Raw genomic sequence first — 23,717 nt, 5'->3', positions numbered from 1 at the left:
TTGTTTTGCAAAAAATCTTTATTAACGTAATGCAGATAGAAAATACATAGCATAAAATAGCATTATGAACACAAATCTCCAATTTTCCCCTCCCCTGTCCTTCCCCCCACCTATGACAACAGTGGTGTATATATAGAGTGAGTCATAACCAGTAATAGTAAGCAAAGATAATGTCCCTTATGAAGAGAGGGACTCAGATCCTGTCTTCCATTGTTCATAGAGTTGCCAAATAGCATAGAATTTAGCCAGGTGTCCATGTCGCAGTGCTGTAAGCTTAGAGAGCTGAAAAATACTGTCCTCTGTTTATTTTTTCCCTCCAAATTATCATTTATTTTTATGCCTCTTCCATTTTTGTATACCTGTTGTATACTTAATTCGATTTTATGATCTATACCAGTATTGTAGTTATATGTTTGATATCTTATGGTTCTTCTTATGGAATGGCAGTTACTTTGTACTTTGTAATGCATTTGGTTGGATACACTTAAAAAATAATTAAAAAAAAGAAAACAAATACTGTCCATCTTCTGTAAAACTCGAGATAAGGGAGGTAGGGCAGCCTGTTTCCAGGCCTGTGCAATAACCAGCTTACTAGCCATGAAGAAGAATACGGCCAGATTACGGTGAGGAACTGTGACAGTGGATGGTTTATGATGTAACAAACAATGAGCTGCTTGCTTAGGATAGGTGTTCCCTAGTATTTCCATAATAGAGAATTTTAAATTAATATAAAGTTCTACTGGTAGCCAATGCAACTGTACTAAAAAGGGGGATAAATAATTGGTGAATTTGCTGTTGGGCAACAGCTGAATTGCTAAAAGTTCATTTATTATGTGAATAATTAAAACAACATGGGCACTAAACAGGGGAATAAGGAGTTAAGATTTAAAAGCAGCCTAAAAAAGGTTGGCTTTTTGCCTGGATTTGAATAGGACCAGAGACAGGGCATGACATACTGACCCAGGAAGACTATTCAAGATGTACAGCACACCAGGGAGGAATGGAGTCTGGAACTGGCAGTGGTGGAGAAGGGTACAGATAAGAGTCCTAGGCTGGGAAGCCAGGGTAACACAGCCACTTCCAGCTTGGCTTGTCCCACTGGTATTGTCTGGACTCAGTGCCTTTATAGAAAAGTTGAGAGAGGTATCACTCCCAGACAGATGGGCTTTATATGTTAAGGACCCTAGAGTGCCCAAACCCCAGTGACAATGACTGTTAGAGAAGTCATGTTATATACCCAGAATCTAGAGGCTAAAGTAGAAGGGAACCCTAACACAGAGGAGGCCATTCAAGATACCCAGATTGCTTAGATAGCTTATCTAGTTGAAGTGGGAAGGAAAATTCAGCTAATTTCAAGCACAATACCGATATTCAATCCAAAAGAAAATGCTGCGCATGATTGTTTAAAATTTTAAAAGACCAGAGCAAAGACAACATAATTACATCATAGGTAAATGGCATTGAAGACATGATGTAAAAAAAGAAAAAAACATATTTATACTAAATTCTTAATCCAAAAACACAAACACAAAACTAAAGTGTGTACAAATAATAAAAACATCAAAATGTGTCCATTAGAGTGCCATAGAAACACTCACCATAATATAAATAGTGTTGAATCATCTCATAGTAAATACTAACATATACCTTGTGTTGCACACTTGCCCACAAAACAAACAGCACAACTCAAACATAATCCAGAGAATGTAAAAAAGAACAATGAAAAACAAAACTAGAATTTAAATAAAATATCAATTTACCATGTTTGTACTAAGTAATCTACAAGAATATCTTCAGATCCAGTTCACTATTCAAGCCATATGTAATTACTGTATTGAGTTCAAAATAATTTTTTGCTCTTCCTTCAAGTGTATATCATTAATATTTTTTCTCTTCCAGGTGGTGGTTATCATCTTTAACACACTTCCTCAATGCTGTACGAAGGGTGTGGTAGGAATTTTTCTTTTTAGACAACTCTTGTGTTCTAAAAGACTAGCCCTTATTTTTCTCTTAGTTTTTCCCCAAATACATTTGTTTACAGGGGCACATAATGACATACACAACATTATCTGAGTTGAAATGTGAAAAAAGCATCAGTTTAAACCTTTTCTTGGATATTGGATGTTCAAAAATGTGATTGACATTGAGATGTTACAGACTGAATAATCCCCACACAGAAAATGATCCAGGGCAGAGACAGCTTGTCTATGAAACTCAGGAAAAGCAGAGGGAACCAAGCGGTCACATAAATTCCTTTCTCTTGAATATGCAATAGTAATTTTACTGTCTCTAAAACAATCATAATTCCCTAAACTATGCCAATTATATCATTTTCCATGCGGTGATTGTTCAGTCTGTAGCATCTCAATGTCAATCACATTTTTTGAGCATCCAATATCCAAGAAAAGGTTTAAATTGAAACTCTTTTTTAAAATTTCAACTGAAATAATGTTGTGTTTGTTATGTGCCCCTGTAAACAACTTTATGTGGGGAACAACTAAGAGAAAAACAAGGACTAGACTTTTAGAACATAAGAGTCGTCTAAAAAGACAAATTCCTACCGCACCCTTGGTACAGCATTGTTGTGAGCATAATCATTTATTTGAAGAAATGAAGTACCGTGTGTTAAAAATGATAAAAATTACCTGAAGGAGAAGAGGTGTTAATGATATACTCTTGAAGGAAGAACAAAGAATTACTTTTGAACTCAATATAGACTCTGGTGGTAACTTATGTATTTTTGTTGTTTGTCTTTTACTTTTATACTCTCAATGCTTGCCGTGAGATTGGTAGCATAGAATTTTGCTATTATTTGGGTTTCTGCCAGGTACTGGTGACTTGGAATGGCCACTGCTGGAAGCAGGGTACTACTACTACTTAACATTTCTAGAGCGCTACTAGGGTTACGCAGCGCTGTACAAATTAAACAAAGAAGGACGGTCCCTGCTCAAAGGAGCTTACAATCTAAAGAACGAAATGTCAAGTTAGGGCAGTCTAGATTTCCTGGGTAGAGGTGTAGTGGTTAGGTGCCGAAGGTACTGGGCTAGATGGACCATTGGTCTGACCCAACATGGCTATTCTTATGTAATTAATATTGTTTTTATATTAATGTATAATTGTAGATCACTGACAAAGGAAATATCCGAAACTTGGCCAGGTTGGGTCCTCTTCTAATAAATTCATTTTTGATGAATTACTACTACTACTACTACTATTTAGCATTTTTATAGCGCTGAATTGCTGTCTGCTCTCCATTCCCTAGATCACCTTTGCTGCTTGTTTGTTTGTGTGATTTCTGGCTTAGGTTTGTCTCCTGTTACTTTTGTTCTGACATTGTCTTGGATCCTGGAGTGGTGGTACAGTAGTGTCTATAATGGATTCCAGAGGCCCGGGGACAGGTTATGGCTAAAGAAGTGGAATTTGGTGACCTCTAGAAGATTAATACAGTTTCCAAACTTAAGCATATCTGATACCAAGAGTAGATGAACTGATCAAAAGGCTGGGAGGAGCACATTTTATTTCAATATTGGACCTGACCAAGGGGTATTGGCATGGGTTGTTTCAGTTTATGGTACTGCCCTTTGGACTTCATGGGGCTACCACTAGTTTTCAGCACTAGGTTGACCTCCTGCTGTGACTATGGATGCTTATGTTTATTAATGATTTGATAAATTGCCAAATCCTGGGAAATCCCATATATAAATGATTTACAAACGTTCACAAATGTATAAAAAGAAAAGAAAACAGAATGCCATTGAGTGACAGGACAGGTCGCAGGTACACCAGAAAACAGACATGCCCAAAACTAACTTTAGAAAGCTACAGAGGAAAAGAGACGATTAAAACGTAACAAATAAAAACTGTAACTAACTGTTGTCACTGAAACGTTCACCAGAACTAACACATATTAAAAATCACAGCGAAAAGATGGGTCTTGAATTTTTTTCTTAAAGGATTGCTCGGCTCACAAGTCTAGAGGTAATTATTATTATCATCTACAGTAAAGACCTATTTGATCCAGGCAGAAGCAGTCCTGTCCAGTCTGAGAGCAGCTGGGTTTGATAGAAAACCTGAAGCACTGTTTCCTGGGAGGATAGGAAGTCCAGTGCCTGGGGTATTCCATTGGAAAGGGACAAGTGAGGTCCCAGATCTGGAAGGTAAAGGTGATTAGCCAAGTGCCTGCACCTCAAGGCAAGAATCAAATTCATGCATTTGGTTTCACTGGGAAGGAAGAACTATTAACTCACCTTCTACAGAGGGTGGCTCTGGGTAAGATTGGTTGGTCTTCTGAGCTAGACGCCACCTTCCAAAGCTTGAAAGATGTCCTCTGCTCTGAGCCAGTCCTGATTAGCCCCGACTTCAATTGACATGCCTGCAGTATCTCCCAGAAGTCTTTGGCTAACTGAGTAGGCCCTGAAGACTCAGTTAGCATGACACGGTGCTGGTCTGGGCCTAACATCTAGCAAATTACAAGTTCTATAAAAACTAGAATTTCTAGTAAAAATGCAGGTGCTTATGTAGCTGGGTCTATATTGCAGGCAACATAGGAGACTAAGAGGCATATTTTCAAAGCACTTTGGGAGGCTAAGTTCCATAGGTTTCTATGGAACTTTGGGAGGCCAAGTGCTTTGAAAATATGCCTCTAAGAAGATAGGGTGCTTGGGCAATAGCCATGGTAGTACTATTGATTATTGAGATTATTATACAATCTTGTGGTTAGGCACAAGAAAGGTGGGTGTCAGAGGGAATTAAGTGGAGGTTTTGAATGCTCTTCTATTCAAGATAGTTGAAAACAAAGGAGGAAATTTAAAAAAGTCCTGAATAAGGAAAAATCTTATAAGGTGGTCACATTCAGTGACTGTCAGCTGGGATGTGCAATATATCCTCAGCATAGTGGGCAGAATTACTGGGCTGACTGGATGGGTTGGTCTTTTTCAGTCATTTACTATATTACTCAGATGTTAGCATGAATATATTTCTTGTCACAGACATCAGAGAAATTTAATTGCAAAACTTGTATATGAAATTAAATTATTTATAGGTATCTTAACCAAAAAATATCTTTAGGAAAAAAATCTTATGTTTTATCTGTGGAAATATACAACTGTCATAAGTTAAAGCCTAAAGAGACATCAATCTATTTTAAGACTGCTAGATGGCATTGTTCTGTTTTATGGGCTGACCTATTGCGTTTGTTACTATCAGTTCAGTGCCTGATCTCACTGATCTCTTCTAGGATGCTGCCCACTCTGCCTCAAGCTGTAACAAGATGAAAAGCCCTAGGCCTCTAATTTAAAAACATCTCCACAAATAAATAGCAGCAGTTTACAAGTGTAGATCACATACATATGTAAATAGCAATTTTAGAAAGCCACTATTTACAAGTGGAGATCTACACCATGCAGAGATTTCAAGGGGGCATGGTTTGGACAGGGCAAAAATCTACATGTCTACTTCCCATTTCACAAAGGGAATACATGTCTATGGGGGAAAATATCCCTGTTGGGTTTTACATCAGCTTAGAGCCATGCACATATTTTTAAAAAAGTGCTTGTATCAGCCAGGGCTTTACATGAGGTATTAAGGAAGTCAGTCATTCTCTTAATTTCTTGTTATTTATTTCCATCTCCAAAATGATACTGGATCAAATTTGTGGCCTCACTACTTAAAATGGACATTATTTTAAATGTTGTTCTTGTAATAAAGTCTTGTCTGCTTCAATGATTTTTCTCATTACTTGACTGTACTTCACATGTAGGTTTTTAAAATGGGGCTGCTACATGTGAAAACAGCGCCACTTAAACGTGGATACTGTGAAATCACCACGTCCTCATGGAAGCTGCCAGAGAAGAAGGATAAACCTTCACTTCTGCACAAAGACAACTGGTTCCCAAGAGTTGTTGGCTCTATATATTTGAATAAAAAGAGAGATTTACAGATGCTCACTCTGATGAAGATGTTTAGGTGAAATGTACATCCATGTTGGGGAGTTAACACACCTTTTCTATCACACCTTGGACGACCTTTGACTGATGTTGTTCCACAGTTGGGACTCAGTTATGAGTGAAATGGACATATGAACAGACTATATATGAGTGGGAACAGCCTGAGATTTCAGATGACTACTGTTCTTTGCAATCATGTGGTGAACATTCTGATTGTGAACATGCTATTGGGGCCAAATTATATGTGTGATGATTGAAAAAGAGCTGCCTAAATTATTTAATTTAGACACTTTTCAGTTTCTGAACATATATCACATTTTTTTATATGTGATATTTTTGAAAAATATAAATTAAAAAGCTTTATAATTTTTGAGGATTAGACGAACCTTTACCAGGGATTGTCATTTATAACATCTGAGGTTGCAGTTAAGAATAAAAAGTGGAAGCGAGATGTAAGTGACAATTCCTTGATAAATCAAACGAAGCAGCAAAAACTGAAATAGGCTTTTGCTAATGAAAATCTCATCAGGCAAATAGTGGATCATCTGAAATTTTGCTGTTCAGGGACTACAGACTATGAGAACAGTGGAGTTCCTGTGTTTGTTCACCAAGAATTGAAACCAGCTTCAGCTTCATCTCTGCTTCAAAGTGACCCAACTAACTCATCACTGTTCTGTTTGGCTGGAAACCAGTCACAATTTCAACAGACATATGTCTCTACCACAAAACACTGCTGGTTATACCATGGGGACATTTTACACTGGGGTGACTATCCATAGGATCTTTAGAGAGGAAATCTCTTTGTCTGGCCTTAACAATTTCCACACATTTGACATTCTTACATCAGTTCTTGAAGATATTCATATGGAGTTTGCTATTAGATGAAAAATTGATAGAATAACAATAGACAATGAGTTCAACATTGTGAAAGCTTTCTCTGTAATTGGACAGTAGAACAATGATAATGAAGATGCAAGAGATGAATTAGATAGCACTCCTTCTAATATAGATGATAATAAAGTACTCTTTGCTATAAGGAAGTCAAGTGTTTCAGGCAGAGATTCCACTTATCAATACCTATAGACCCAGTAAGAAGACATCAGTAATATTGTAGCTTGGGCTGATGTGAAAGAACTTTTTATCAGACTGAACACTCCATTTCCTGCCAGTGTAGCTGTTGAATGCTTTTATAGCTGTGCTAGTTTGATATTGACCCACAAGCACACCCGTATGACTGACAATCATTTTTCAAATTTAGTTTTATTAAAATAAAAGTGGATTGAATTGTAGAGCAATATAGTTGCGATAAAAATGTTAACAGTAGCTGCATTCATTGTGGTGGTGGTGGTGGTACTTTTACTCAAAAAGTATTGTATTAGGCAATAACTTTTTAACTTTCACTACAGTACATTTTTAATGTGTTCTTTACTGTACTTTTACTGAAGTATTAAAACATGCATTTATTTTTATTTTCACTTAAGTATTTTGTCCAACTCTGCACATTTAGGTCTTTGTCTCTTCTCACATGTTTTTTGGAGCAAACTCCATTGTTGCCTCTTTCTGACCACTTCAAGTCTCTATGACCTTAGTGAGATATGGCCTCCAAAACTGAACATTATATCCTCCCATTAACATTGAGTATTAGGGTGTTGTTCTGTACTGTTCCGACGGTATTTTTATGGCGCTATTAAGACTTTTGAGCATTGGGACCCTAGTGCATGTCCTCAATCCAGTTCTCTGGTCTCCCAATGTATTGCTCTGGTATTGCAGCCTGCTCACTTTAATCACCACAGACTGCTTAGAAAATAAAATACTACAGATTCTTTTAGATTTGTATTGGGTAAATAAAACTCTTTATTTGCACTTTAATTGGAGAGTGTATAAGTCATTATTGTTCCAACTACACAATGATTAAGAAATACACACACTAATCGAGTACATTACTAAAGGAAGGCTATAGGAAAGTAAAATAAGAAATATATAGATATATATATATTACTCACAACATCAATGGTCAGGAATTATATCATTCAGGCCCTTATTCTCATCAGCTGAGAGGCCCGTTGCAGCAAAAACCCGAAGCCTCCATATGACCAGGAACAAGTCTTTTCTGCACGATGCATCCATCCACAGATGAGCCTCAAAGTTCTGCTGCAACAAGCCCCTTTTTATTAAGCTAAAACTTATCCAGGAATGTACATGAGGATTCAGTCACAGCCTCTTAGTTCAGGTAAACAAACCACTGGCCAGGAAGCTTATCTCCCGATCCTCAAGCATACCCCGCCTTCCTCCTGCACAAGCTGGCTTCAGAGACATTCCAACCTGTTCTTGAGATGTGCCTTATCTCATACATTGCTCTTGAGACATGCTTTACATTCCAGCTTGTTCTTTGTACAAGGAAAGTCACTTTTGGTCAAAGACAGAATATTTTAAAAATGTATTATCGGTCAAAGCAAGACTGAAAAGCAATCCTTAATATTTTCCATCACACCCAAAGAAATAAATCAGATTTGTTTGGCAGAAATATAATTGGAATGTAACCTTCTGTGTTTTAGTTGTAACTGCTCCGTCTTGTTTTTAACTGGAATCTCTGTAGTCTGTTAATATGATTTGATGAATCAACATAAGGATAACACAAAAATGCTACAGTATACAATCTCAAAATGCCTTCCTATTATTATAAAGTATTAAAAGAGTACAAGAGCAAAACAAGTGTACATTAAGTGGTAATTTTCAAAAGCATAATAGTTATGCATATAGGATGACTAAGGAGATCATTTTAAATAGGCTTATGTGGCATTTGCTTATGTAAAAAGTGGGATACATGCAAATTCTTTGAAATGATTTTAGAAAACCTGCTACTTACATGTATATGACTGCAGGATGCATAATTTTCAAAGGTGTATAGTCAGGGCAAGCCTAAGAAATATGTGTATTTTTTAATTTGCAAAAGAAATGCATATTTACTTTATAAAACCTATTTGTCAACATTTATACCTGCACTGAGGCATGCACAAGTATCAATTAAATACAGGTTTGGACTTGGGGTTTGTATAATTGTGCTAACCTCTCTGGCATTATTAGCCACCCAAAATTTACATTTTGTAGCTTAGCAACCCTTTGGAGGTTGAACTTTGTAAAATCCGGCAACTGCATAAGCCATATGATGGTACTTAACACATATGTAGATTACAGAATTGTCACATGCATGTTCAAAGCCTCAAGTTGGTTTTGCTCTTTTTTTTTAATTTGTCTCTTTGTAAAATAGCTGATAACACTATATATGCTGTCAAAAACATGAATATTTCTCGCAGTCTTATAGATATTTTACAAAAGACTTCTAGAACTTATAAAGCATATTTATTTTAAAAAGTCTGGTATCAATTAACTTATTGTTTTGCTACATACTTTCCATGCAATATTTTATGTAACAAAAAAAGAAACCCAACTAAAACCAAACCAAAACAAAATAAAAAGCTACAAAGAAGGTAATTGTTACTAATAGCATTTTCGTTGTATGTTTGGCAGACAAGATTTCCTTCAATCAAATCACAGAGACTGATAAGAAAAGCTAATTACAATATATTTTCTAAGCAAGAATGTTCCAGTGGGAACATTGTGGAAAATGTTTGGCAAATCTAATGTCTGGCAGATGTTCAATTCATATTTAAACATACTTAGAGAATGTTTTCTTCGGTTTAATGTTTTTTTCAGAAAAATATTCCATAAAACAAGTGACTTATTTTTAAGAGGAATACTGTAAAAAATCAATATAAGTCTTTGTAGACATTAATGTTTGGAGGAGTGGCCTAGCGGTTAGAGCATCCGTCTTGCAATCCGGAGGTGGCCAGTTCAAATCCCACTGCTGCTCCTTGTGATCTTGGGCAAGTCACTTAACCCTCCCATTGCCTCAGGTACAAACTTAGATTGTGAGCCCTCCTGGGACAGAGAAATATCCAGAGTACCTGAATGTAACTCACCTTGAGCTACTACTGAAAAAGGTGTGAGCAAAATCCAAATAAATAAATATAAATATAGTTACTTCTTATTCTAGACTGACTCATCAGATAACAGAATAAACTGAAAAATGCCTTATTTTGCTTTTTAAAAATGCTCTGTAAAGTAAATAATAGGGAACTCATGTCATCCAAATGTATTTTCCATATTCTAGGTCATCTCCAAGATTCACACCTTCTCAGTAATCTATCTAGACCCAGTTTTCCTTAAATTCACAGCTTTAGTACCTCTGTCTCCTTCAGTTATATCCAGTGACGTGCTGGTAAATGTTTAACAATAGGCTCTCACAAAAACCCAAACTGCATATATATATATATATATATATGTAACTGTATTATACACTTTATTGGTACAAAGGATATGTATAGGCAGCAATTTACAAATAATATTAAAACATATAATATTCTTTACTGTAAATTCCATATGGCCGATTGATTTTTTTCTGCACTCTTGTATCTGTAGCCAACCTATATTTGCTATTCATGCAAGATTTAACACATGGAGTTGCATCCCAATCTACTTACACTTTTTTCCAATACATTTATTGACATTAAATCTGACATATGATTTACTGTCAGAATATTTCTCACCCTATATCAATATACCCAATACTGGGAAACTGGAACAAGCAGGACTGTTATACATTTCTACACAGACACTACATGCCAGCAGAATCCTTCACCTCAGTCGCACATGCAGAACATGGACAGACTCTCAGCTGATCCAAAATAGGGGGGCCACAAAAATATACAGATAAAAACCGGAGACCCCCCCAAGAAAGCAAGATTCTATAAGCCCTGAAAATACCGGTAAAAGTAACAGAAATGCATTTTCTTTCATACTCTGCTAAATACAAGATTAGAAAAGATGTACATTTCCAAAAAAGCAAAAATCCATGAGCTGCATGTCCTCCTTTCCTTTCCCCTCCATTCCTGAGCAGCATGTATCCTTTTCCTCTCCATCCCCTTCTATTCATGTGCTGCATTTCCCCCTTTCCCCTTCCCTTTCTCTCCATGTACAACATGTCCCCTGTCACCAGTATTTATTCTAGCCCCCTCCCTGCATCCACAGCCATGATCCTTTTTTACAGCCCCCCTCCTTCCACAGCCATGATCTACCTTTCTACAGACCCCCTTCCCTGCATCCATAGCCATGATCCACCTTTTTTACAGCCTCCTCCCTCACTGCATCCATAGCCATGATCCACCTTTTTTACAGCCCCACTCCATCCACCTTTTTACAGTCCTTCTCTCTGCATCCACACTCCATCTACTCTTTTTACAGCCCCCACCTTGCATCTACACTTCATCCACCTTTTTACAGTCCCCCTCCCTGCATCCACAGCCATGATCCACCTTTTTTTTAGAGCCCCCTCTCTGCATCCACAGCCATGATTCACCTTTTCTACAGCCCCACTCCATCCACTTTTTTAAAGTCTCCACTACCGGGAGACTCTTGGAAAGGTTTCCTGCACCTGGAAACTCTTGAGTCCCTTGGCCCTTTAGCTGAGCTGTGTGCTGTAATCCACTGCTAAAGAGAACACGGCAATCCACAAGGTCAAATCATTATACTTTATTCTAATCGCTTTGTGTTAACTGCTCCTCCAAAGGTAGTTCCCACCACAGCATTTCTCAAGAAGCATAGCAGTTCAACAGCATAGTATTCAAAACAAAACAAAAAAATCTCAAAAGGTTCCAAAATCTCAGCAGTTCATATAAAGCAGTTATGCAAAGCAATTCTTCAAACAACTTTTTATATCCCCCCTCTGCATCCACACTCCATCAACCTTTTTACAGCGCTTCCCTCCCTGATTCCACAGCCATGATCCACCTTTTGTTTTACAGCCCCTCTCCCTCATTGCATCCATAGCCATGGTCCACCTTTTTTACAGCTCCCCATCACTACATCCACAGGATCCACAATTTTATAGATCCCTCTCTCCACAAAAGTCAAACCTTATAAAAAGCAAAAAGTCTTTATTTATATTCTAAACTCTTAGAGATTCAAACATCTGTGCCCGATATGGCTGTACTTTGCTTGGAAAAAGGCTGCATCAGGGGCAGAGTTACCAGCTGGTGCAAAAATACAAACTTCACAACGTCTAGTCCAACAGACAAAAACGTGAGAGGCAATGCTCCTCCTTCTGGGTGCGTTGGATTTGGTGGACCGCTTGCCTTGTTGCTTTCTCACCCCTCCCTCCATAACCATAATCTACCGTTTTTTTTACAGCCCTTACTCCCTGCACCCACACTCCATCCACCTTTTTTTTAAATAGTCCTCCCCTGCCCCCACATGACTTCATCCATCCATCTGCCCTGCCTCCAAATCTCAGGGTGCCCTTCTCCAACCTACCATAATGCGCCCTGGTGGTCTAGTGGCCACTTCATGGCAGGAAAGAACCGTACGTTTTCCTGCCTGCTGCCGCTGCTCTAGTTGCTGCTGCAGTGTCTTTAAAATGGCTGCTGAGACTTCAAGTGGTGGCCTCGGTCTCGTGAAGCTACCGCCTGAAGTTTCAGCAGCCACTTTGAAGAAGTGGCTGTAGTAAGCAGGGCAGCGGCAGTGGGTAGGAAAGAGTGGGGTTCTTTCTTTCCCTGAAGTGGCCACTGGTCCACTAGGGTGCATTAAGGTAGGTTGTGGGAGGGCTGGCTCTAGCACACCACTGGTTATACCTCACATACAATCACACGCTGCCCACTTTCTACCCGCATGCAAACCTATGAAAGCATGGTAACATTTCACATACCCCGCCCCATCCACCAAAAACAATCCAAAACCCCTCTAAAATCTTGAGAATCTAAGACACATATGACTCCTCAATACTTTAGCTAATATAAACACTACTAGTATACTTAAGTTTATTTAAAACTTTATATATCGCTTACCTTTTTTAAGCCCTAAGTGGTTTACAATAAAAATTTACATAATTAAAACCAGAAAATTGAAAAGAACTCCATAAAATCACAGGAAAAACATACAGCACTCACTCCAGAATTACATATCATACCACAAAATAATTTACCACAGATTGTTCATTGCATGTCCCTATCTAGTTGAATGTACCCCAAAAGCTTGTTGGAAAAAATGTTTTCAACTGAATGTTGAATTTCTTAAAGCTTGGCTCCACCCAAACTTTTTATGGTGAGTCATTCTAGAATAATGGTGCCAGGCAAAAAAAAAAAAATGCCCTTTCCCTAGTTGCCCCCCCCCCCCCCCCCCCCCCCCCCACAATGAGCTCTAGTGTGATACGGCAGTTCAATAAAAGGCTCTCATGGGCAGGTGATTAGTAGACTAATAGACATGACAAAGCATTGTTGGTTACTAATACTATATTTGTTCTGAGGACAACACAATACTACTTCTCACAAATGGATGTCGTTGTCTGATGGAGCCCAGGACTGGAGAACGTAAACAAGGCTGAAGAGCTTTCCAGAAATGTTCCATTGATTATGTGTTGGAGCTCTTGTGTTAAGATTAAAACACAGGCCCAACTCAGATCTGTACAAGCAATTTATTTGTTATTGTTTGCTATTTTAATTTTGATATTCTGCCCTATCCCAAACGAACCCAAGACAGATTTAAAAAACAGATCAGTGACTTAATACAAAGAGAACTACCAAGCATGGTCAACTCTTAGAGGAGGTGGGAGGGTTTCTGAGGAGTGATATCCTGTTGTCCTTGGAGAGTATATGTTACAGATAATTTCACTTTCTCCAGGGACAACTAAAGGCATATTTTCAAAGCACTTAGACTTAAAAAGTTACAGACAGACTAAGGGGGCTCATTTTCAAAACAGAAAAATGTCCAAAAGGCGGAACAAAGCGGTAGATAGCCATTCTTCTTGCAAAAATGTCCAAATCGCTATTTTCAAAATTCATTTGTAAAGTGTTTTACATCCAGTTCGGATGCAGTGTGTCTAAATTACAAGAAGGTGTGTCAGGGGCATGCTGGGGGCAGCATTTGAGTGTTCCCACAACTTGGATGATTTTTGGCCATAATGGAACAAAGCACACCATTCGTAGTGCACTGGTCCCCCTCACATGCCCTACCCGTTACACTTATGGTGGTAAATGTTGAGCCCTCCAAACTCCCCCAAAACCCACTGTACCCACATGTAGATGCCTCCCTTCATCCCTTAGGGCTATGGTAGTGGTGTACAGTTGTGGGGAGTGGGTTGTTGGAGGGGGGGGGGGGTTGGAGGGCTCAGCACCGAAGGTAAGGGAGCTATGCAGCTGGGAGCAATTTGTGAAGTCCACTGCAGTGCCCCCTAGGGTGCCCACTTGGTGTCCTGGCATGTGAGGGGGACCAGTGCACTACGAATGGTGGCTCCTCCCATGACCAAATAGCTTGGATTTGGTCATTTTTGAGACGGGCATCCTCGGTTTCCATTATCGCCAAAATCCGGGGACAACCATCTCAAAAATGAGCTAAGGATTACCATCTCTAAGGTCGACCTAAATGTCATGATTTGGGCGTCCCCGACCATATTATCGAAACGAAAGATGGACGCCCATCTTGTTTCGATAATACCGGTTTCCCTGCCCCTTTACGGGGCCGCCCTGCGAGGACACCCTCATGACAACTTGGGCGCCCGATTGTGCCCCTCCACGTTTGCCAGTTGATTTTTGGACTTTTCAGCAAAAAGTCCAAAATCAGATTTAGTCATCATATCGAAATGTTCGTCCACATCTAGTGTTACATTAGCTGTACTATAGAGACAACCAAAGTGTTAATCTTACCCTATGAGCTCTTCCAATGTCAGACCTACCTAGGCATAACAAAAAGAGAAAGAAATGTGCTATCTAATTAGATTGTGTGTATTTAGCAAAGGTAGTACCAGGCTCATAGAGGCCAAAAGAACAAAGTTTGGTTCACTTTGTAAGGGCTTTAATCTGTTTCCAGATAGAAAGTCTAAAATTCTTTTGCAATCCAAACAGTATAAAGCATGTTTGTCTTTGTGGATATGTGGCATAGGGAAAAAAATGTTAGTGGGTCAATTTGTACCAGAAAAGGTAAAGTTCAACATCATTTTAGGCATCAAATTCATTATAAATGCACAGAATCACCCTGTTAAAAAAAAAATCAGAGTAGAGTGCTCTTAAGTGGCAGGCTGTGCTACATCTGGTTCAGTATGTCTAACATGGATGGCTAAGAGGAAGAATTTCCTGCTGAGACACATCAATTGTCTTTACTTCCTTTCTTGGTAATGAAACTGGGAAAACACCTTTTCAGCTACAGCTCTTCAATTCTCAGGTTGGTTCCCAAAGTTTTACCAGCTTGGAAGATAAGGTGGCAAATTTCTCCACTCCCTGGATTTCTGCAAATTTACCTCTGAGAGAAGAGGCGGATTCAGTTGGACAATTGTGTACCAGTAATTCTCTTGCTGGCTCAGATGGTGTTCCCCTGTCTCATACAAGGTTTACTGCACCAGTGGAGGAAAGTAAGGAACTAGTGCACTCAGCTGCTCGGGCAGCAATTACTTCTATCCCTGGTCAAAGCCCTGCAGCTGTGGAATGGCATCAGGTGATTATAGAAGCTCAAGAGCTCATGGTAACAGACCAAGAATAGGCTAGATCTAAGAATTCTGCTTGTAAGTATATGACTATAAAAGCAAGACATCTTCAGGCACAGGATGAGGATGTTAAGAAAACAGAATGTTAAAAAAATTATTTTCAAGAATTAAGGAAAACCTGGATAGCACAGAGAATATTTCTGCTAATATATGAAAATAAGAATTGTCATACTTGGTCAGATCAAGGGCCGTACAGCACAGTATTCTGTTTCCAGCAGTGGCCAGTCCCCTGGTAGGTACCTGGCAGACCCCCAAAATTAGCAAGATTTGATGCTACTGACCCCCAGGAATAAGCAGTGGCTTTCCTCAGGTCTACCATATGGACTTACCTCCAAACCTTTTTAAAACCTAGCTGGTTTTACCACATGCTCTGGCAACGAGTTCCAGATCTTAAATATGCAACGAGTGATACTTCCTCTTACTTAATTTTTTTTCATGTTCTTATATTTTTTCACGTAACCAGCAACTACAAAAACAAAACACAAAAACCACAAAGAGAGTTCCAGATGTGATTCACAAAATTACAGACTGGTAAGCTTGACTTCAGTGCTGGGCAAAATAGTGGAAACTATTATAAAGAATAAAATTACGGAACACATAGACAAACATGGTTTAATGGGTCAGAATCAGCATGGGTTCAGACAAGGAAAGTCTTGCCTCAACAATTTGCTTCATTTCTTTGAAGGCTTGAATAAACATAGGTGCCACCCAGTGAAATTTACCTAACTAACTTCTGACACAAAGAAAGTGCCTTGGTACGGCAGAGACCTTGGGGATCCCAGTGGTATGTGGAAGAGGAAATCCCTACCAATCAAAGAGCAGGCAAAAGTGCAAGAGGTCAAACACCTACATAAAAGATCACATGATTGCCACACCAAAGCTACCACCAGCACCCCCAGACCACCCTTGGGAACTATAGGATTGGTGAATTCCAGATCAGCTGCAAAGAAATCCTCAGTGATCCATGATGTCAAACATGAACAGCATCTTGACATCCTAGGAATAAGCGAAACCTGGCTAGATGTAAGGTGGGGGTTTATCACTGGCTGAACTATGCCCAACAGGTTTCAACATCCAACATCAACCAAGACCAGGGTGGAGGGGTAGCAGTTTTGATTTGGGATACAATCAAACTGCATAGAATATCAATCCCCCAGCTATATAAATCAGAATCTCTTGTAATCCTGCTTGAAGAGGAGAAATCAATCTGGCTGCTCATGGTATACTGAACATCTCATAACAACACAAACTGTGCAAGAATTCCTAGACCTGATTACTCAAGAGACCCTGAATTACCCTAGGCTGGTGATAATGGGAGATTTCAATCTACACAATGAAACCCCAGATACCACCACAGCTGCCTTTCTGGACATGATGATAGCACTAGGACTCAAACAGGTGATCAATTCTCAACCCACGAAAAGGGTCACATACTAGATTTGGTATTTTACAAAGGGGTTGACATCCCAGAATTCTGGGATAACAGTATTGAAATAACCCCCCTATCATGGTCAGACCATTTTCGAATTAAATTTTCTCTAAGTGACCACCTGCAACAAATGGTACTTCCTAGTTTGGAAGGAGATCAGAGACAAAAAAAAGCTGACCACTGAGAATTTCCTAGAGACCTTGGACAACTACAGTGTCAAAACAGGTTGACATTTGGAATACACACTTAGCCAAGACCTTAGAGAAAATGGCACCACTGAAAAAGGTTTTGCGCCCCACTAACAAATGCTCACCTTGGTTTACGCTAGAACTTCAGATCCTTAAATGTGAAGGACGGAAACTGGAAAGGAGATGGCATAAATCTCGCCTGGATGAAGACAGGCTAAACTGCAGGAAGCACACAACAAAGTACTGCCAAACCTTAACAGCAACCAAAAAAACAATTATTTCTCTCAATGCATTGCACAGGCTACCAATTCAACCAAGCAGTTGTTCAGTAAACAGCCTACTGCAACCCCCACAACTGAACCAGCCTGCCCAGTCTAAACTGAGCTGCAATGATTTTGCTGCATACTTTGCCAATAAAATTAAAACTCTCCACCAGGATTTACAGGCAATCCCACCCAGTGTTCAATCGGTTAACCAGGAGTGCACAAACTTGCCCCCTCCTGACAGAGACAGATGTGACACTTTTAACCCAATGACAGAGGAGAGCCTTGACAAAATCCTAAGGGACGTTTGACCAACTACCTGCTCCCTTGAAGCCTGCCCATCAAAGACAGTGCAGCAGGCAAGTATGGGCTTCATAGAAGGCACCACAAAAAATTGTGAACTCCTCTCTTTCTAATGGGCAACAACTAACAGCATTAAAAAGGGCAGTGGTTCACCCTTTGCTAAAGAAAAACAACCTTGACCAGGACAAACTTGAAAGTTACCGGCCAGTATCCAACATTCCATTTTTAGGGAAACTTATAGAACAAAGTCTGTGTTCAATTCAATGATTGGCTAGAAGAGAGAAACTGGCTAGATCCATGTCAATCTGGATTCAGACCTGGTTATATAACAGAAACGGTCTTTCTATCTCTACTAGATGATCATCACAGAAATTGAGACAGGGGATTCGCCACGGTATTAGTACTACTAGATTTCTCTACAGCTTTTGACACTGTGGATCATGACATCATTGTAGCACGACTGACAGAAACAGGTATCAATGGAACAATACGTGCTTGGTTCAGATCCTATCAGATAGGCTACAATCCATAATGGTTGGCAGCAACTCATTGCCATCATGGGCACTGACGTGGTATACCACAAGGATTGATGCTGTCACCTATTCTGTTCAATATCTACCCCAAGCCACTAGATGAGCTGATTCGGTCAACGGACACTCAGTTCTACATCTACGCGGATGAGTGCAGCTACTCATACCCATTGAACCTGACTTACCTACAGCTCTTGAATAAACTGATTACCTGTCTAACATCAATTCAAGAATGGGCTAAACAAAACAAACTTTGCCTGAACCCAAGTAAAACTGAGCTTCTCTGGGTCCCTAACACAAGTGGATACATACCCGACATCAAAATCTCTTTTGGGAAGTACGAACTCCCCCTCAAATCACAAGTCAGGAACCTTGGCATACAGTTAGATTCAACACTTACTTTGATTCCCCACTTCCAAGCAACCTTCAAGAACTGCTTCTACTATATGCGACAGCTACGCTGCCTCTCTCCTTAACATCGAGAAGGTAAATCTTATCCCAGTTGTGCATGTCATTATAACATCAAGACTAGATTATTGTTAAAAAAACAGCAGTCCCAGCACAGACCCCTAGGGAACCCACTATCTACCCTTCTCAATTAAGAATACTGACTATTTAACCCTACTCTCTGTTTTAACCAGTTTTTAACCCACAATAGTACACTACCTCCTATCCCATGACTCTCCAATTTCCTCTGGAGTCTTTCATGAAGTACTTTGTCAAATGTCCCTTGAAAATCCAGATACACAATATTGACCGACTCGTCTTTATCCACGTTTGTTCACCCCTTCAAAGAAATGTAATAGATTGGTGAGGCAAGATTTCCCTTTACTAAATCCATGTTGACTGGAGGAAAAGTCCATAATCTGTTACTGAGATGGACATGAGGGAATTCACTGCTTGCATGGAATGTAGCTACTAATTTGGTTTCTGCCAGATACTTGTGACCTGGACTGGTCATTGTTGGAAGCAGGATACTGGCCTTGATGGACCATTGGTTTGACCCACTATGGCTATTTTTATATTCTTCTCTTAAAGTTAAGAATTAAGAGAGTTTTCCATCTATTGTTCTGAGAAATACCCATTTTTCTTTAAACAGATATGAACAGTTTAAACGTTATCTCTTTGTTCAACAGCAACCTTTCCATACCTACATTTTAGGCACACATAATTCTAACTTTCACTAGTTACGTTCTTATTTTGCAGACTGCTCTTTTCTTTGCAGGTGATATTTGATAACACATTTTCATCTCCTAGACATCTTAATAAAAGTGTGCCTCAGTGATGTATTTTCAGCTCTACTTTAATATATTTTTAGTAACTTTTGCCATGCTTATCCAGACACTAGATATATTGGCTTATATATTTATGCAGATGATATCCAGCTTTTAGTAGCTCATTATTTCTCAAACTGTGGAAAAAATTACTTCCTGGATTGCTCAAAATAAACTTCTTCTTAATCCTGTAAAACCTGATGATTTTTTGGATTTCGACAAGTTCAACTGCCCTTCCCCACTACACAAGCTATTTTGAATTCTATTTTTTCTTTGTGTGTTCTGATTGATCGGATCCGGTCTTTTGAATCCTAATGTTTCTTGACTGATCTAGAGATCTTTTTGCTCACTTTGGGCCCCTTTTACCAAGCTTGTAAAAGGGAAGTCTTGTCTTCCTACAGGAAATGGCAAGTAAAGCACTTGCCACTCAGCCATTTTGGGGGGGGGGGGGAGCCCTTACCACCACCCATTGAGGTGGCGGTAAGGGCTCCTGTATTAACCTAGCAATAACTGGGCAGAGTGCGGTATTGCCTGATTACCGCTGTGTACACTCCAGTGCTACAAAAATAAATAATATTTTGTAGCTTTGGAAATGATGGCACACTAGGGGTGGGAAGTACCACCGGGCTGCTGCAGCCTGTGTTGGGCTTACCACTGCTTAGTAAAAGGAACCCTTAGAGAATATTGGGGGATACATGAAAGGAGGGCGTTACAATAATCTTGCCGGCAGAGATCTAGTGCATACACAGTTGTCTTCAATGCCCTGAGGTCAAGTATTGTGTTTAAGACCTAATTTGTCTAAGACATCTTCAGGTCTTACAAAAGATGGTGGTGAAATTTCTTTATGGTGCATGGAAATCAGATCATGCAATCTCATTACTGATAACATGACACTGGTAAGCTATCACTTATAGAATCGGGTTTAAGATGCTAATGCTCACACACCGTGCACTGTTTTCTGGGACTTTATTTATCCTCTTTGTTGATTCCTTACCATCTCATACATCTATCGAGATCCACAAATCAACAGCAGCTCTGGGTCCCACCCTTTACTAAGCTGCGTCTTGATTTTTCACACACTACAGGATTTTGTTGTGCAGCCCCTACTCTTGGGAATTTTCCTCCTTTATCTTTGTGTTCTAAATTTTTATTAGCACAAATTTAAAGTATCTCTAAAGACCAGGTTTTCTCTCTGGCCTTCCCAAGTTCATAATTTTTAAATCTCTTGCTTCTTAGTGTCAACGTTTTCCTTACTTTCCTTATGTGTTCAGTTTATAGGTTACAGTTGGCATCTCTTGGATGATTATTGTTGTATTGTGCCATTCACTTTCCCTAGCTGCTGTGTCCTTTTGAATTTTTGATGCTATTTTGGCTTATTTGATGATTTTTGTATTATTAGTGCTTCCTCTGTTCTGGTAACACTGCCATGTTAATTTATTGAATAGTGGAATAACAAATGCTCAAATAAATATAACTAATCATTGAATTATCTTTCCAGTGGGAAAAATATGATTTTCAGTACTCATGTCTACAGAAAGTTCAAAAGAAATGACTTATCCTATGCTGAGGGAAAGTGGAGTCCAACAGATTTTCAAATTATAATTTTGCGAGTTAATGGGACTTGAATGTCTAAAATATCTGAAATGCTTCCTCCTATTTGTTTTAAAAGTAGAAGTATGTAACTTCATCGCCTGTCCCCTAGTCTTTGTTGTTTTTTAAAGTACAAAGTAATGCTAGTAATGAATAGTTGGAGACTGGAAGTTCTTTGGTGAACATGATTTAGCAGGCTTTAACAAGATTGGAGAAGATGATTAAGTTAGAATAATAAAACTAAGGAAATGCAAGAGTTGTCTGCAAATATATTAGAGAAAAATGTTACTTTATTGATGAATATGGAAAATATAGAAAATTTGGTTAAGTGTTGTAATTTAATAATAGTGATTTTCCCTAAATTGAATAATTATTTGGATATAGATTTGTTTAAACATTATTTGAAAGACGTTTTGGAAGTTCCAGAGCCTTCTCTTTTCCCACTGATTTGTGTATTATTTGCTTTCTAAGCATAAAATTAGAGGAAAGGTTGTTGTTAATAGATTTAAGGTCTTTATTTATTTCATTTATATCCCACATTTTCCCAATCAAATCGGATTCAATGTAGTTAACATATTATTAAACAAACAATACAAATTAGTCAGTGAATACATCAGTATAAAAGACTTCTGGGTTGAATTAAATAATGATTAAATAGAATGTGAATTAATTTGAAAGAATAACATTAGGAAGTGAAAAAGAATGGTAAAGGATACTTGGAGGTGTATTTTCAAAGCACTTAGCCTTACAAAGTTCCATAGGTTGAAGTGTGCTCACACACAGAAATCAAACACAAAGAAGGAGAAGGGGGATTCATCAGGAATGATGCATGTGAAAAGATGGATGCAGTGGGACTCAGAATCAGTGGGTTTGAGGTAGAAGAAGGAGTTGAGACTTCAAGGAGGTGGAAGTAGTAACCCAGCAACACCACTATGGCTAATCAAGGATGGTGCGTGAGAGTAATGAAAACCTTCTTGACAGAGCACCAACAGAAGCAATGATCTCTAGGGAAAGCCAGGTTTCTGCTAAAGCAAGACAGAGGGAATGAGATATAAAGAAGCCATGAACGGAGGCAAGCTTGTTGAAAATAGAGTGGATATTCCACACAGAAGAGCAGACAGGAGGAGGACAGAGATAAGGTTGTAAGGTTGACAGGTTGCAGTACACAGATAGAGAGACAATGTCTTGGAAGGCCAGCATTGGGATTGATGTCTCCAGCTTGTGAAAGGAGGAGGATTAGAGTATGAGATGTGATGATGGTGATAAGCATGCAATGTTCAAAAGGAGAGAGACAAAACATACATGAGAGCTAGAATATTTTAGAGCCTAAGAGCAGCAGATGGTAGAAAAGGGAACGGCTAGTGAGCTAGAAAATGTTGACAGTGGATATGATGGTTGTAATTTGCAGTATGGAAGATAATTGGGAAGGATAAGCAGCACGTGGAGCAGTGGAAGCAAAGAGGAAAAGATTGTACAAGGATAACTAAGATTTTTTAAAAGAAAAAACAAGGGGGTGGAGTTGAACTGTAACAGGAACCTGGGAAAGCTGTTTTCATACAGTTTTTATATGGACTAGAGACAGGGTCTAGGGCCTTTCATTCGTATCAGAAAATCTCTTCCATTTAAAGCTGTATGATCTTCTAATGGAACCTATTCTAGAAGCCAAAAGAATATGACACATGTTCTTATGCAGATTCAGGGAATTGCACATTACTCCCTCAACATCCAGGCTCTAAGGGCTAGGGTTCTGATGTTGGAATATCATAAGTGTTCTCCAATTCTGCATAATAAGAGTTGGTGAATCCTCAACACGATTGGCTCCCTGATGAATAATTTCCACTTATGGAATATCTTGTTTGCTACCTGTCTGTCCAGGGATCATTCCTGTGGTTGAAAGACTCAGTTTAGCTTGTCAGCCATAATGCTGTCCTTTACTGCCATATAAGTGGCTTTAAGGTGTTACGTTCCTCACCTGATTCCAGGCCTGCGCGTCTGATTCACCGGCGAGGTGCGGTCCGGCAGAGCTAGCCGGCTTTTTGATGTTTCTCCAGGATGGGTCTGTTTCAGTTTCCCAAGTCTGGCAGCCATCATCCGGCTTAGAGCACGGGCAGCGGCCATCTTGGCTAGCTCAGGAGGGGGCGGCCATCTTGTATAAACGAGATCAGGAAGGAACGCCATATTTGGTCTTGGGAGGATCTCCTATGGGGACAGCCATGTTGGCTTCACCTGAGTTTGGTTTGCTCAGATTTCTTCACTATTTAAAGCACTGCCTCCAGGCCTTCATTGCTTCGGCCTCATTTGTTCTGAGGACTTGCTGTCGGAGTGCTGTTCACCGACTTCCTTCTGTTCCTGTTTTCCTGTGTACCAGACCTTGGGTAGTTATCTCGGATTTCGTTTGTTTGCTGCCTGCCTTGACTCTGGACTGATTTGACTATTCTTTGCCTGTTGGAGTACTGGTGCTGGACTGTGTCTGTTTCCTGCTATCCTGGTCAGCGGCTGTGCAACCCCGCCGGTTCCTGAAGTCTTGGTGGCTGCCTGCAGCTGGGGGCTCAACTCCCGGTGAACGGTGGTCGCTTCCCAGGTGGAGCTAGGGGTTGTCTGGCTGCCTG

At 39.4% G+C, this 23,717-nt stretch overlaps 1 protein-coding gene across 1 annotated transcript in view; it reads right to left on the bottom strand.

The window, feature by feature from the left end:
- MCPH1 (microcephalin 1) overlaps positions 1-23,717 on the bottom strand; it is a 629,434-nt gene that overhangs the window by 15,373 nt on the left and 590,344 nt on the right. The gene's annotated exons all lie outside the window — the stretch shown is intronic.

This window comes from Microcaecilia unicolor, chromosome 3, assembly GCF_901765095.1.
Source record: "Microcaecilia unicolor chromosome 3, aMicUni1.1, whole genome shotgun sequence".
Classification (NCBI taxonomy): Eukaryota; Metazoa; Chordata; class Amphibia; order Gymnophiona; family Siphonopidae; genus Microcaecilia; species Microcaecilia unicolor.
This window is presented reverse-complemented; position numbering and strand designations above follow the sequence as displayed.